At 36.5% G+C, this 16899-nt stretch overlaps 1 protein-coding gene across 2 annotated transcripts in view; it reads left to right on the top strand.

Annotated features, from left to right (window-relative positions):
• LOC149425694 (uncharacterized) overlaps positions 1-16899 on the top strand; it is a 124689-nt gene that overhangs the window by 37693 nt on the left and 70097 nt on the right. The gene's annotated exons all lie outside the window — the stretch shown is intronic.

The raw sequence follows: 16899 nt of genomic DNA, 5'->3' as shown, positions 1-16899 counted from the left end.
AGAAGTCGTTTTGGCCCTAATTTGAAATGTGAATATTCAAAACGTCGTTGAAAGATTATTTCTACCGTAAAAAAAAAATTGTTTGAATATTATAGTTTGTAATTTTTTTCTTTAATTTTTGGTAAAAAAAAAAAAAAAGTGATTGTACCCTATTGCGTATGGCGTTACCAACAAGTATCGCGAAGTTAAAAAAGTATTCTACCGTTTCTTGTCTGATCTTAAACATTAAGGTATGTGAGAGATTTATTGATATTAAACGGTTTGATAATGGCCTTGACGACTGAAACGGTTGTCACGAAACAAGGAAAAGACAACAACAAACACGATTCAAATAAAAATTATAAAAAAAATAATCAAATAGTACAAAGTTATACAAACTAACCCCAAAAACGGTTCATGATGTTAAACGCTTTTTAGGGTTTTTTTTAATTTTGGAAATGATAAGTTGACAATCCACATTCGTTAAACAATAATGTTGGTGTCAAAGTGACCAGGGTTGCCTGTCGGCTTCGCTTCAAAGGACGAATTTAATGGGCAGTCAAGATATTCCTGTGTAGAGGAGATGAGAGCTTTGACAAGTATTTAAATGTAATTAACGATCTTTTCCCGTGTGACCTAACCAGAGAACTTTTATACTCACGCTGAAAGTTTTAGAAATGATCTTGATCGGGTCTTTGCCTCTTGCTAAGGATCACCAATTGCCCCGATGTACCAGGAACTCCTCACGGTCCTGCGCTGCGTGAAGGGCCACAATCTTTTTGAGTCATTGCCTCTTGCTAAGTATCACCAATTGCCCTGATGAACCAGGAACTCCTCACGGTCCTGAGCTGCGTGAAGGGCCACGATATTGTTGAGTCGTTGCCTCTTGCTAAGGATCACCAACTGCCCTGATGAACCAGGAACTCCTCACGGTCCTGCGCTGCGTGAAGGGCCACATTCTTTTTGAGTCATTGCCTCTTGCAAAGGATCACCAATTGCCCTGATGAACCAGGAACTCCTCACGGTCCTGAGCTGCGTGAAGGGCCACGATATTGTTGCGTCGTTGCCTCTTGCTAAGGATCTCCAATTGCCATTCCTGTGCCGCATAACTTTGCAAGTGGGGAATAATGTGATCTTTGTGTCTCAGCGCGCTTGCCATTTTCCATGGGGAATTTTCCTTTGGCGTGAGCGATGCAACTTTTTTTCTTCCGATTTCACTCTTGATTTCCCTCTGCAGGCAATTGTAGGCTGTCTTAAAATATTCGTCGCGCGTGTGGTGGTATATGCGTCGCAGGCGATTTTTATCTACGATGAACGATATAGAACGTACTTGGGAAGCTTGACAGTGTATGAGTGTACTTCTTTGAGAGGTATGAATGTGTTTTGAGTATTTTGAATTATTTCCGTGAGAGTGTTTGTGGCCTCGTCAATTGCTTGTGGTGAGCGCAGAATTCCCGATGTGAGATGTATTCGTTCGTTGATTTCATTCTTGAATCCTCAGTCGGTATCCTTATAAATGTTTTCTAGGGCTCCTCGAAGTCGAGCCTTCTATAGTCAAGCTCACGGGCAGGTGGTCCAATGACAGCTCTTCACAGACATTTTTCTCGAATACGATATCCAATGTATTTTGCGTGCGGCGAGTATAACGCCGGTTTACCGGCGCCATTAACGCCATTATCTGCATATGCGTGAATAGAACATTCCTATTCGCGTTACATCTGAAGTTGTTCCAGTTGTTGTGTTTGGCGTTCAGATCGCCTCCAATCACAACGATGGGTCCCAAATTGACCATATTTATTTAAATCTTCTCTCACTAGATATTTTGGATTATTGCAGTAGGCGACGATGAAGGTTTGCGCACAACCCTTTATGATGACTTCGATAATTGTGGCTTCAGTGTGTAACTTCGGAGTGGGGATTCTTAGTGGGGATTGAGTGGGGATTATGGCGGTTCCTCCGCCTTGTCCCTCCAGTCGGAGGAGGAGAACTCGAAGCATGGCACTCTCAGCAATATGCTTGGTTTTAAATGTGAGTCTGATATAAGGATTATTTATTTATTTATTTATTTATTGTTTATTTGCAAAAACAGTATGAACCAGAACATTGCAATATCGATAATTAACATTTACAAAAAAGTGAATAACAAATAGGTACATTTACAAGTGGGACAAAGAAAAAAGTTTCAAATTTAGATTTACAATTTTAAGTATTGAATAATAATATTTCACGTTTAAATACGTTGTAGGACATGTGAAAAATATCCACATTTCCTGCGAGGCAGTTAATTAACCTAGTGATTCTTCCCAAGGGCATCACCATTGGTAAGTTAGTTCTGCACCTAGGAAGAATCAAAAGCCTGTGTTGGCGGCCTCGCGCGAAATTATCCGGGACATAAAATCCTATTTTAGCCAGAATGTCTGGTATTGATACTAAACCGTTTAGTAGCTTATACGCCATCAGGAGTAATGCAACATCCCTTCTAGAACTAAGGCTGCATATACCCAGCATTCCCGAGATAAATGCTGTTGGAAACAGCCATGGGTAATAACCAAACTCTCTCATGTAGAGGTATCGTAAAAACTTTTTTTGTATCTTCTCGACCATTAGTACATAGACAGTGTCCTCTGGCCCCCATACCTGAGATCCATTCTCGAGAATGCTACGCACTAAGCTAAAGTAAAGCAGCCTTATTACTGCAAGGTTGGTCAAGTCTTTCGAATTGTGTATGACAAAACCCAACATCTTAGTGGCTGATTTACAGATATTTTCAATATGAGCGTGAAATGTTAAGCGAATGTCGTACACAATTCCCAAGTCCTTGCAAGTCACCATGTGCTTCAGTGACGTATCTTTCATTTTGTAATTAAAATATATGGTCTTGTGTGCCCTTGTAAAGCACATCACTGAACATTTTTGGAAGTTGAACCCAAGTTTGTTATCAATACTCCAGTCAATAATTGCATCGATATCTTCCTGGAGCTTTCTACAGTCTTCTATCGATCTTATTCTCAGAAAGAGTTTGATGTCATCGGCAAAAAGTAGAAAACGGACGAATTTAATCTTTCCCTGAATATTGTTTATAAAAATTAAAAACAATAGGGGTCCTAAATTGGATCCCTGCGGCACACCAGAATTTGTAGGATATGCATTAGAGTTGAACTCACCATAGGACACGAATTGTTCTCTTTCACTCAAATAGTTACAAAAGAGTTTCAATAAGTTTTCCGAAAAACCAATTTCTTCGAGCCTATTTAGAAGCACTAAGTGATCAACTCTATCGAAAGCCTTTGCAAAGTCATGGTAAGATGCGTCAACTTGCTCGTTGTTATCGAGTGCTCTCGACAAGTAATCTGTAAATACCATTAAATTTGTAGTGGTTGATCGGCCATGTCTAAATCCATGTTGTTGTTCGATCAAGAATGGTTCAACTTTGGTATAAACATATTTATGGATAATTATTTCCAATAGTTTAGCAGGTGCGGAGAGAATCGCTATAGGACGGTAGTTGGTTGTTTGATACTTGTCGCCATCTTTGTGTAAAGGGGTGACTTTCGACAGCTTCCATAATTTAGGAAAAATTCCGTTTTTAACCGTAAGATTAAATATATATAGAAGTGGCTTACATAATGGTTCAGAACATCCCTTAATAATAAAGGGTGGAATGAAATCAGGACCATACGATGTTTTTGGTTTCAATTTCTTTACTGCTAAAACAAAATCTACAATATCAACGCTATGAATAGATATATTTTGAGCTTTTGTTGATTCAGTCTGTCTTGGAACATAAGATTCAAAATCAACTTTTTTTGAATTATATACGGATTGAAAATACTTTGCGAAGGCTTCCGGTATGTCGGATCCTTTGTGTGTGCTATCATTTAGATTAACATGACTTAAGAAACCTCTGTCACGTTTCTTGTCAGAAATATATTTCCAGAATGATTTCGGATCGTTTTTCACGTTATTCTCTACCTCCGAAATATAATTTTTGTGGGCTATTGAAATATTGCGTTTAATTCTAGTACGATAAGTTTTAAATAACTCGTGTTCACTTTCCAAACCTGATTGTCTCCACCGCCGGTGATGTATGCGCTTCATCTTTATGTCCCCAATAATTTCGCGCGAAAACCATTTAGGATAGTTTTCTTTTCGATGCCTTTTTTTTCTTGGGAAGCATTCATCTAAATACGCGAATAGGATATCGTAAAAACATTTAACTGCCTCGTCAACATCGGAAATCTCCAAGATAGCCTGCCAATTGTGGTCACGCAGTTGGCTGTACAGCTTCTCAAAGTCTCCCTTGTAGAAATTCCAACCACGGAAGTTATTTTCTGATAGTATATGATGATTTTTTAACGGTTTATCATGTTTAAGGTTAATTTCTGACAAAAGTGTGGGATGATGGTTGTCTTCTGGAACAAGACAGAAATCAGATTTTTCTATGACCATATTAAAATTACCTAGCACTAGATCCAAAGTACGACCACTTGAGTTCAGCACTATATTAAATTGTTTCAGCTGAAATAGTTCCATAACATACGAGAGTTCGGTTTTCACAGCACGTGGATTTTGTGAAGAATTGATATTAAAATCACCAATCACTAAAATTTTCTTGCGAACAAGGTAGTTTAAATTACTAATTAGCATTTCGAAAAAAGTCGTGTAAACACTTGTTTTGGAACTGGGTGGTATATAAACCGCACAAATAAACAAACAAACGTCGTGAATAGTGACCTTGACCCATAAATTATGTCGATGTTTGTGTTGTGAGCCAGAACGAGCAGTTCATCAGGGGCTCAGACTGCTGGGGTGGCGGGGGCGGATACTCCGGCTACATTTGCCCAGCTGCGTCTATCCTTCCTCGCCCGAGGAGGTGGCCTGCAAGGTCCCTTCTGTTCCGGGTGTTGGGGCTGTCTGGGTCGCCCCTGGAGCGAGGAGACATACGTTACGTTCCGATATACCTTTTGTTTTGTTTCTTCTCGCATATCGGCGGATTCTTCTTCTCGCTTATCGGCTTATCAAAATTGCAAAATAATACAAATCTACGAGAGATAATTATGTAGGTGCAAATCCGAGGATTTTTATACTTTTTTTATTTCCAGTGCAATCATGAAACGTAAATACAGTCACCATCTTAATAATGCGCGTGTCCTATGTATTTGCTCAAGCATAAACGTTCCAAGACATTTGCATAGTGTGACCCAATTCTATTGTATTCTGATATGGCAAAGGCAATATTGCATATTCAATTCAAATCTAATCACAGTTTTGCATTTATGTTTAGTAATAAAGATCGTCATTGAAACTCTCATTGATTTCTTGTAACAATTTAAATAGTTGGTAGTTTGCATTTCGAGTAACATTTTTATCTTCAACTAAGTTTTGGTGGATTGTATAATTGGGGCACCGGATCAGGGAATCATATTCTAGCGTATTACGAACTATAATTACACATGAAATAAGTTATAGCTCTCAGGACTTTTAAACTCTTGTTTTAAAACCAAGTAATTTATTTGATTTTTTCGCTATTCTTGATTGTGTAAATGGAACGTAAGTTTAGAATCTAAGTTGATTCCCAGATCTCTGATTGAAATGTGTTTGTCTAAAGTTACATTACAGGGCTCTATTGGAGCTCCGCTCCGGGAGCCACACCTATTTTGCCTTGTGATAAACACGATTGTTTAATCTTATTTTCTTGTTAAAAATTACAGTCCAATCGTCGAGTACCAATCGATTCGGTACGCAATATTTGCTAACGCCCTTTTGCGGGCTTTTACACAGGAATAGTACAAATTATACAGCATTATACATAACTGAACTGCCTTAGTGACAACCTTTCTTATGTATTTAGTGGTAAATTGAATTTGTCCACTGACTCGGTATAATTATTTCCTTCTACCGGTTGATAATAAATACAAATGGTAGTTAGACCCAGAATTTCTGCACGGAAATAAATTCCGACTTTTACTATTAGGTACTCGTAGTGGAATCCGAAAGCTTATCAATGCAATCAAATCTTGATTATCAGAATCATCATTTAAATTTTTATATGTATAGAAAAACGCAAGTCAGTGAAATCCTTCTTTCCGACAATTTAAGCATATTAGAAAATATAGAATGTAGAACGTACCGGATTTCCACTGTCATAAACCATCACCGTTTTTTATCGTGTCACTGCATTTGTAGATCAGTCATTAATGAGATTTAATATAATTAGTAACGGTGGAAACACAAACCTTATTCTGATTACTAATTTTTACTAATTGAGTTAAAATTTGTATCACACTGCTAGGAAATAATATTGTATGTAGGTGTAAATAGTCAACTTAAGTGGAAAACTCACATAAACAATATCATAAATAGATTAAGAAAACTCATTTACATATTTATTAGTCTAAGAAATATACTTAACTTAAAAATTCTTAAAAATATTTACTACGCTCTAGCCCATTCAATAATACAGTATGGTATCGTTGCGTGGGGGGGAGCTTACAAATCATCACTTTTACCGCTGGAAATCACTCAAAGGCTGTTAATAAAAATTTTAATAAAAAAACCATCAGACTACCCAACCTTACAACTTTTCCAAGATTTTCAAGTCCCATCACTAAAAAATACATATACGAAAAATACGCTACTTCAAATCCACAAAGATCTGTATAAGAAGTCACACCATGCCATGGTTCGTGTCGAGAGCAATAGGCAAAATACAATGGGTCGCTTATGGACTCCATTAATGCATACCAGTTTTGCACAATACTATTACACGTACACTGGAGTGGTATGGTTTAATAAATTAACGACTGAGATGAGATTAGAACCGGACTTTAATAAATTTAAAAATAAAATTAACTTCACTACAATAAATAATTTAACGAATTAGAATGACGATGATATCTCACTATATTATTTTATAAATTATTGTATAAAAAAACTAAAATCTCTTCACTTTATATGTTTTTATGATTCTTTTTTTCTTCTATTTACATATGTATGTTAAGTTTTTATTATTTTCCCTTTACACACGAGTTTTAGACTCTTGTAAAGGTAAACATGTCAATTTTTATTGAAATATGTTCTTACTATGTAAATTTAAACATTATACTGTATTTAATAAAATAAATAAAAATATTTAAAAAAAAAAAGTGTATTATGTATTATTTGAAGTTAATTTTATGAGTTCATGCTTTTAAAATCCGGTTTAAGATAAGTAAGCCAACTTTGCGCCACTGCTGTTAATGTTTTAGTACATAATATAAATATTGATCAAACAATAACAAAAAAATCCACATAAGTGGTTAAACACGATTTCGAGCTGAGGATTAAAAAAATGAGATATTTATTTGTTCTTTGGTTTCGTCACATCGCATAAATGATTAATTAAATATCATATTTTTTAATGTAATTGCGTTCAGTACCTAATAATAATTGGAAACTGTTTTTAATTATTAGATGAAACAAGGTGTTTGTTTAATTTGATAATTAAATAGACAAATCTCCTCAGATTGTACATTCGGTCTAGAAGTAGAACTCTAGATCACATATCTCTTCATAATTTGAAATGTTGGCCTAGAACACCCTTGAAGGGTGTGTGTCATTTATTAAATAGCTTTTATCAATAAGAAACCGGTAATTTGGGATAGCCATAAAATATTGTATGCTTCTAAAGTGTTAAAAAAAACTAAATTCTAAGGCTATGTTAAGGCTAGTTTTTATTTATTTATTTAATAACCAATAATATTTAGCCTTTTTGCTGATTTGAACGTTGTAATCAATATATTTTTTTACATCTCCGTATCCAAATCCATTACAAAAATCGCAAATAAATTTCAAATTGGCTGTTACATTAACTACTACTATGGTTTTATATTATTTTATTCGTTTTAGTTAATCCGATTGGAGAAGATTACCAAAATATTTGCTAAACATTATTGATCAAAGATGATGATGAAGTTAGATTGCAGATGATGTTATTATATATTTATTTTAAGTCAATACCGAACAAGAGTTCTTACTGCTAGTCATTCTACATTGCAATATATTATATTCTATTTATTGGCACTGGGATGTAAAGCCTTTTCTACACTATTAGCGAGACATTCGAGAGTCAGAGCGAGACTTCGAGAATATGGTTCACCTCGCGTCCTTAGGCTCGGACACAAAACCCGACATGGGGCCAATCGCTGACGGTGGGCGGCAAGACGAGCGTGTCTGCGTCTACTATATGCTATAGCTATACTTTCGCGATTATGCACCTCGGATCATATAGCTGAGTGTAGAACAGGCATCTAAGAATACTACCAAATGAATTGGAATGCGTACAATCTTAGGTAATTTTCTTATCTTAATTACATATCCTCGTGAGGACATCCGCGTTACGCTATTTGGTTTTAACCATTACGTAGCTCCGTAATCTCAGCTTCCTTATCCCACAGCCCACATACTAGGATCCATTGCTATTGAACAGAATTCCTAGATAATCAAATAGTTCTCCATTGTGCATTTTTGTATAGTTTACTGTTGTGAAGGTGTGATATCCAATACGGGATTTACGGTTTAAAGTTTAAGGCTGTGTATAATTACATGTGCACGAATCGCCGTAGAATGGTCAGGCGTGAAGTTTTATAATATGTAATTGAATTAATGAGACTTCTAAGCGGTGATTTACACAAAGCCCTTCAACCAGAAGCCGTACTTTAATATTAAACTCTGGTCTAGGCTTTGGCTTTGGCTTTGGCTTTACTAGACACGCTGTGCTGATTATTTGTAGATGTATTAAGTACGAATTTATCGGTATCAAATGCCGACAAGCAAAATCACGCGTGCACGCGGGTACATAGTACAATTAGTTTATTAATTAATATTTTGCACTTGTTGCGTTTGATTCTGATACGGTACGATAGATTGTATCACTAACTTCGGGAGAACTCATGTCCTGGTTATATAAGATTTGGAACAGGTGCCAGGTTCGGATGGGAAAGAGGTTGGGTATTATCAATATACAGGTTTTATATAAAAAGTTACAAGACAGAAATTAAGAGAAAATAAATTAGAAACCAGCGCACAATGGGAACTCAACAAACAGATACATATTATACGTTTAAATTAGAAGACGCACAGCATAACTTGGACACACGTTAGAAATGAAACAGTTCTACATTCCGAAATTGGCTATGATAGAAAGATTGGAGGGGTGTAGGACAAAGGAGTTTTTTAATGAGATACATCCAAGTGTGGAAAAAGTCTTGTCTCTGGGCGAAAGACATGGAGAAATTTGAGATGGCACACACAGAAGAAATGAAGGAATAACGGGTGCGAGCTTGGGGGAACGTTCTTCCTTTTCTTAAGGATTGTTGCCATCGGACTTAATGATATTTAAATTCTAAAGCTTTCTATCAGCTTTATTAACATACAAAACAACTATTCATACTTGGTGTCTGGTTAAACTGGGAATTGCGATCATCATCTCCCATCATCTCCTTTGAGTCAACTCTTGTGTCTTTCACAACCGAAGGACATATTGGATGATTTTTAAATACAATCTGTTTCCAGGTAATTAGCCTCTCATCAAATTCTTTGTCTTTCTGTTCATTAAGAATATATTTAGTATGGCTATTTGCATGATTCTCGTATGTGTACCCATTTTTGTCGATAATGAGTCGTTACCAGCGGTTTTAGTGAGAGTTATGTTTGCGCTCGAAGCGTGAGTCTTGAGTATTTAGAGTGTGCATTATTGATTGAGCATGCGTGTTCAGAGGTGCTGAGATATCTTTTTTTCTAATATGTGTTAAAGGCTGCTATCCCAATCTTATTCTTCGTTCGATTTAATTTTTCTGGTTTTCTTTTCCAAGATATACCAAATGTTAGAAAATACATAACAAGATTAAGTTCCGCTGAGCAGGACATAGGACAAGGTGGAGGGGTATACCATATCCTTGGATGCAAGGAGTCGGAGGGAAAAGGCAGAAGAGCGGCAGTAGTGGAAGCATCTCCTTATTCCTTAATGCAATTCCAAGGTTGTACTGGCAGTCATGACATGTTGATTTTCCTAAATTTAAATCTGGAAAGTAGTAATCCCTAGTAGGAACTAGTTGGAACTCTTACATTTTGAACAATTTCTCTATATTATACGCAATAAACGCTCCCTTCGCCAGGTTATAAAATAATCAGCGCTTAGTAATGTTTATCAAATAATACGGTCCTGAACTTCAATAATCATAAGAAGTTAAAAGTGGGTGTTACTAATATCCTCTATAGTTTCGACCCAAACTAAAAGTCGACGGAGGCGAACACATGGAAACCTTCATAAAAAATGTATTATGAATGAATCTAGAATTAACAAATTAGAGGTATTGTCAAGTGATAACTAGTTTTACCAAAATAAGTGTCCATCCAAAACAGATATAGCGAAACCCACACAAATATGTATAGGAACCGTAAATTGAATATCAATTCGGTGTGGTGGGGTAATGGATAATGCAAAATACTGAAGAAAATCTATCGACACTGCGTATCGAGTAACATTGCAAAACTGTCATACGGCTTCTGCCTTCTGCGGTCTAGGTTACACAGTCAATGCGTTTTAATCTCCAGAACCTAGGAATATGGAGTAATTGTGCCTCATATTAATATAGACTGTAATATCCGAAATCTTCTACTGCTTGCAGTCAAATACGAGCTGATGACCAACTTACCTTTAGAATAAATTTACACATAAAACATACATTAAACAATTTAATCCCAATTCAGTGTAGTCATTACAAAATGTAGAAATCTATAAGAGGTATATTTTAAAAAGTAAATATTAGTAATATTTAAGTGTTCCTCGAATGAAAAAAATAATTGCACACCTCTGGTCAAATTGGTTAATACTTTGCTTTCGATTGATTTATTGATTTAAACCATGTACTTGCATTCTTGTTCCTAGGCCTCGTGTTGATAAGTAAATACTGGCATCCTTGACGAGGTAACGTCTGACCCTGAGGGGGACTGGTGACTGGTGAGTGGGTTGGCAATATAATAATGTATGCGGGTTTAATAGCGCTTCATGAATCAATTTGCATAACTGAGAATTACTGCTAGATACCTTATACGCTTTGTACAAATCCAATTAAAATATATTCCAACCCATCCATGGCTAGAATGGAGAATGCGTAGAGTTCCGCTCGGTACTTGATCACTTGAAAGATGACTGACTGTAGTGGATGTGCATGATTACATTTTGGGTCACACATGAAGTAATACATTTTTACTTCAATGTATCCACTGTGATTTTTTAAAAATACTTAATTTGACCTCCAGGCACGTTTGTACACGGCAAATTTGTGCGAAGCACACGATACTTGAACCCAAAATCCCACATTTTAGTAATTCTTTCAAATTTTACTTTTGGCCTAATTTGTTATTATTATTTTTACCATTATTGATTGTCAAATTTAAAAAAAATGCACGATTGTGACCTGAACTGTGATTGTGACTATAAATTAGAATAAAAGTGATTCACCAAAGTTACAAATTGTTATAACTTGTAACATAATATTTATTTTTAAAGAAAAACATGGTTTTTAAATTCTTTTTTGTGGATCAAAAAATTACGAGTTTACCGACCAAGAACAACGCTTGTTAAAAAAATAAAATAACAAGATGCTAGACGAAATTAATGATATTACCGCAAGATCTTATTAGTACCAGTAGACATTTAGTGATACATAATTACGCCTGATGATTTCAAACATTAAATTCATTACCAATTCGAGTGCTGACACATTATTTCAATTAAAATCACGGTCAGAACAAATAAAAACTAGCCCACACCATAATAAATGTCAAGAAATCTTTGACTGTAATTAATTAATGGAAGAGGAATCTTAAAAAAAAACGTTTTTCAGTGTGGTACAAATTGGTTTCAGATGAAACAAGTGAAACGTGTTGGGTATTAAGCACGTCTACTTTTATTTTAGTACAACATAAGGCACTCGAGTAGCACTATACTTGACACCAACTAGATTTAGTATGCTTACAGAAGAGATCGAACACAGTCCTAGTACACTTTGCTTCATACACATTCTTAATCATTCGTTTCATACTCTTCTGTTATTCCGACTCTTGATTTTTGACACGACCCAACATCTGATAGTCTCAAGTATCTGATTTACTTTATCAATCGATGTATTCCACTGTATTTCTTTCTTCGTTCATCGACTCTTTTGCTTTTGCTAATCCTTTAGTCAACCTTATTTTTTTTTGGTATCATTAACGATAGTAAAGTATAAAATAATATATTATTATTAAATAACAAGCTCCTTGGCAATAGCTTTGATCCTGGAACCATAGGTCACTGTTCGAAACCCAGCGAAATACAAATAAAAATATGAATCACTTAGATTAAATAAAACTGAAATGGCTGAAGCTATATTTAGTAACAGATTTGAATATCCCGATACCAACGAAACATTCTTCCCCTTTTTTTCCTCTTTTCCAGACGTACAGTACATATTAAACATCAGAACAATCTCAAAGTAGAGGCGCCATTGTTCAATTGGCTCTTGGAGGTGACAAGAATCGCTTGCTTCGTGGTAAATTTTATATCACAGTATCATTGCTGACCATAAAAACATCTGTATGTGCTGACAGATGAAAATTATACACAAACATCGTGTACGGTCAAGCGTTGAACGGTAATGGAACAAAATGCGGGCGAAGCTGAAAAACAGTTAGGTTAATGGTTTTTTTTCTCCATAGAATAATTATTAAATTTACAAAAAACGGTTTATTATTAAACAAATTCTGCTGTGTAATTATAATTATTACGTATGACAGCTGTTTCGCCCTCTGAAGGGATTTCTCAAACTTCAGAGGACGAAAAAGCTGTCACACGTAGTAATACGTATACAGCAGAAAATTTTTAATAATAATAGTATTATTATTAAATTTTTTTGTAAATTTAATAATAATACTATTGAATATATAAAAGAAAACCCAAAAATCAAAATGGAGTACTACAAATTAAACTTGATAACAATAAAAAATAAATAGTTTAATGGTGTTATGGGAAGACCTGGTTTTAAAAATTGCTGTTCGTCTTGTTCGTTCGTTCTTGCCTTTTACTAATTTTTGGCTGTGACAGTATACAGTGATTGGTCTGTGTCTTTACCGACTGTCAGTGGCGAAATAAGGCAGGGAATGAGTAAACCCTCTCTTCGGTGAACATTGTAGAGGCAATGCCATCCTTAGTAGTTGCTTAAGTTGCCTGTATGGATTGTTATACCACACTCACTGCTTGTCCCACCGCGCTGATGGGTATTGTGTCCACAGCTCAGGCCTGCGATTCTGGAGTTAAACGATCAATCGTTTTCGTATGCGCCGTCTTCGAGTGAAAAACTACTAGTCGCCGCGACTAACTTTTTCGAATGTTTCAATTTTACGTATTCTTGAGCGTCGAACGGTCGAAGTTGGTAGAAGAGATGATTATATTGGCACCTTTGTGAATATTGTCTATGTTTTTTTTTTTTTTTTTTTTTTTTTTTTTTTTTTTTTTTTTTTTTTTTTTTTTTTTTTTTATATATACAATAATATTATTATTGGGTTTATAAAAACGCAAATATGAGTGCACTATGAAGTACTTAATTATGCTATTAAAATAACCCTATGAGTCATCGTTTGGGAATAACTAACATAAAGACATTCAGTCAAATTTAACATTACACTAATTGGGGAAACTTTGCTGGGGTAATAACCATTAATAATTTTTGATATTTTACTTAGAAATCAATTAAGAAATCAGTAAATGAAATTAAAATACCTACCTAGAAATAATATAAATTTATCGTCTGTAAGTGGGCTACCCACAGTTTGATAATGCCTTCAGAGGGCGAAACAGCTGTCACGCGTAATAATAATTACACAGCAGAACTTGTTTAAAAATAAACTGTTTTTATAAACCCAATAATAATATTATTGTATATATAAAAAATAAAAAAATAAAATGGAGTTCTACAAATTAAACTTAATAACAATAAAAAAATTGTCTATGTTCCTGATGTTTTTGGGATTTCTATGGTGTGACTGTCAAACAGACAACAGTTATTCGTTATTCAAAACAGAAATGGCTGCGGTGCATATTACAAATTGCCAAAAGCAACTCTTAATTAAGCTTGTAAGCTCCGATAAAGACTTAGTAAGTGGGAAATTTTCACCCACTTTTACATTTGCGGAATCCGCGCGGTAAAACAAAAATTGACAGCTAGACTAGATTTTGACAGCCAATTCCATAGAAACGCCAACAACCTACCACTCGCTGCCCTGTTTCTACTGGTTGCACCCAGTAGATGTTGTGTGGAATGACTTTTGACGTTTGGCATCAAAGTATGTACCTTCGACCCATTTCGGGAATAGCAACGACGACCAACGTACGTACTTTCGACGGCGATTACGAGCGCCCTCGATTCAGGAATAGAGCCCCTGAAGTGTACAGGGCAATGCAGTAATAGAGTAATTTTCTGAAATCGTTGCTATGGTGGTAGAACCGCCTTGATAGCATTAATTGCTCCTCTTTGTCGTTCCATATCTTCTATATCCTGCACAACTTCCCTTAAGGTGATTTTGCACAAAAACGGCGCTATACAAATCATCCAAATATTATTATTATTTAATTTCTCAAAGGATATTTCCCAGGTATTTAACCTGATGATTAATGATTACCTTGTTTTTTCTCCTTCTGACAACATGGGTTTTTTTCAGCTTTTAGTAGGATCACCGCTTCTTTTCCCAGAAAATATCCTTCGCACATCACCTCCCAAAATGACCCTTCGCGTCAGAGCGCCTATTTTGCGAAAATGTTGTGAATTTCACTATTTCTTCCAACGTCCAGTTTTTAACTAGGCCTCCTTCAAATTTTTCCAGGTTTGCCGAACAGTTGTTGAGCGACTCTCATTCATCCAAAATCAGATCTTCAGATCGTCAGTCCACCCACTTCATTATTATTACTGCAATATTACTTCATCCAGCAAGTATTGTAACTAAATAAATATCACAATTTTCTCTTATGTGGCGATATAAAACTTGTCTCTCATAAAGCCGTCTGTTATTGTGTTAAATAATTTTTTTGCCATCACATGTTCGTGATGTAAATTAATGCGCCGATTTGTATTGTTCAGCTGAACGCATTTTACTAACTATATTTTGCAGACGGCATCTTCCCACGTTATTCTAAACTAAATGGACAGTAAAATAATTATTCAAGATGATTCGGCATCTTTTAATGTTTTATTTTGTTTGGATGAAAGTGAATCGAGTTCTATTGCGAACATTGTTTGCATCATAGCGTACTACCTGGTAGCTACGTAGGAAATCCTCGAAGGTCAGGACATACCGTGAATATGTTGTTGAGGTAGGTACCTAACTACTCATATATATTATGGTAATTATTTTTTTATTTATTTAACTTTTGGTTAGATCTTGGGGGCAGTGGTGGATCGTGACTTTTGTGTGTACTAGAGTGCTAATATTACAAAAAATGGCATGTTTGTTGTTTTTGTAGCTGAAAACGAAATGTTTTTTTTTTTAAATTCGGTTTTTTGTATGAATTTCGAATTCGAATTTTTCAAACTTAGCACTTCCTGTCACGAGCCGCCCCTGCTCGGGGTAACGTAATACCTTTAGTATATTAGCTAAGTTAAAATGTTATAAAAGTTCACGGTCATTTATCTTATTTTCATTCGTGGCGGCTTCTTCCCCTTTGAGATAATGTTACGGAATATCTTGCAGTGTCGATCAACCGAAAAAGTGTATTCTGCCTTGCTAGTGGATGCTGATTAAATAAGTACTCTTAATTTTTTCTTTAATTTTTTTTAATGTTGTACCCATCAATGTAATATATAATTGAAACAAAGATATATATAGATAAGGTAAACACAGAAAGTAAAATAAAAAGATAACGGTCACAACTAGGAATCGAACCCAGGATCTCTCGTCTTACCGGGACAGCGTCTTAACCACTCGATCATTGTGACCTAGTTATTAAAAGTAATATCAGTAGCGTAGGGAGTGTGGCGAACCCATCGCTCAGGGAGTGGAAACACGACCTGCAATAGCCATCCCAAGCTAAGGTGTGAGATACCGTGCTCAGGGCTGAATGACACTGGGGAACAGTGTCACGAACGGTTCCTCCGAGACACAAGGTCGCATCTCGGAGTATACAGACCTTACCCCAGCATTCGGGGCTCTGCTGGGGTGGACCTTTTATTTCCCTAGATACTCGTGGGACCAAATATGGACTGTAAAAACAAAAACCAAAACAACACTGACGAGGGACCTTTAAGGAACCTAGGGGGAGTGGAAGGAGGAGTTGAGGCCGCCTCGGTGGACTCATCCCTCTTGGGGCCTTTGAGGAACCAAGAGGAAGTGGAGAGGAGAGATGGGACCACCCTGGTGGACTCTTCCCTTGAGGGGCCCTCTGGGAACCATAAAGAAGGACCTCCGACGGACGCAACACGGCGGGATCCCCCAGGGGATCCAGACGTGGAAATGCAGGGACCATCAGGGGACCTGGAAAATAACTTCTTTAAGAACCCCCGACTCCAACTGGGGCCCTCGGGGAACCAGCGGAGAGGGGGGGACTTAAAGAAGAGACTCACTCCAACAACCACCGCTGGGGAAGACAAGGTAAAGTCCCTGTCAGACGATGTGAAAAAAATTCACATCAGTGGGAAGAAACTCAGTGGGGCTGCGAGGAGAAAACTCAAAAGAGAGAAGCAGGGGCGGCAGGAAGGAAACCGGGAACAACCAGGGACTGTAAAAGTCCGCTGGGGACAACCAGGGACCTCGAAGGCCGGAACCAGGCAAGGCAAACCAGGGACAGACCGGAAGCTAACGGGGACCGCAGAAGGTAACCGGGAGCAACCTGGAACGCCCGGGGAAAAG

This window comes from Hesperophylax consimilis, chromosome 2, assembly GCF_061612785.1.
Source record: "Hesperophylax consimilis isolate HC1 chromosome 2, BYU_Hcon_1.0, whole genome shotgun sequence".
Lineage (NCBI taxonomy): Eukaryota > Metazoa > Arthropoda > Insecta > Trichoptera > Limnephilidae > Hesperophylax > Hesperophylax consimilis.
The sequence above is the reverse complement of the archived record's forward strand: the minus strand, read 5'-3'. Positions and strand labels throughout refer to the sequence as shown.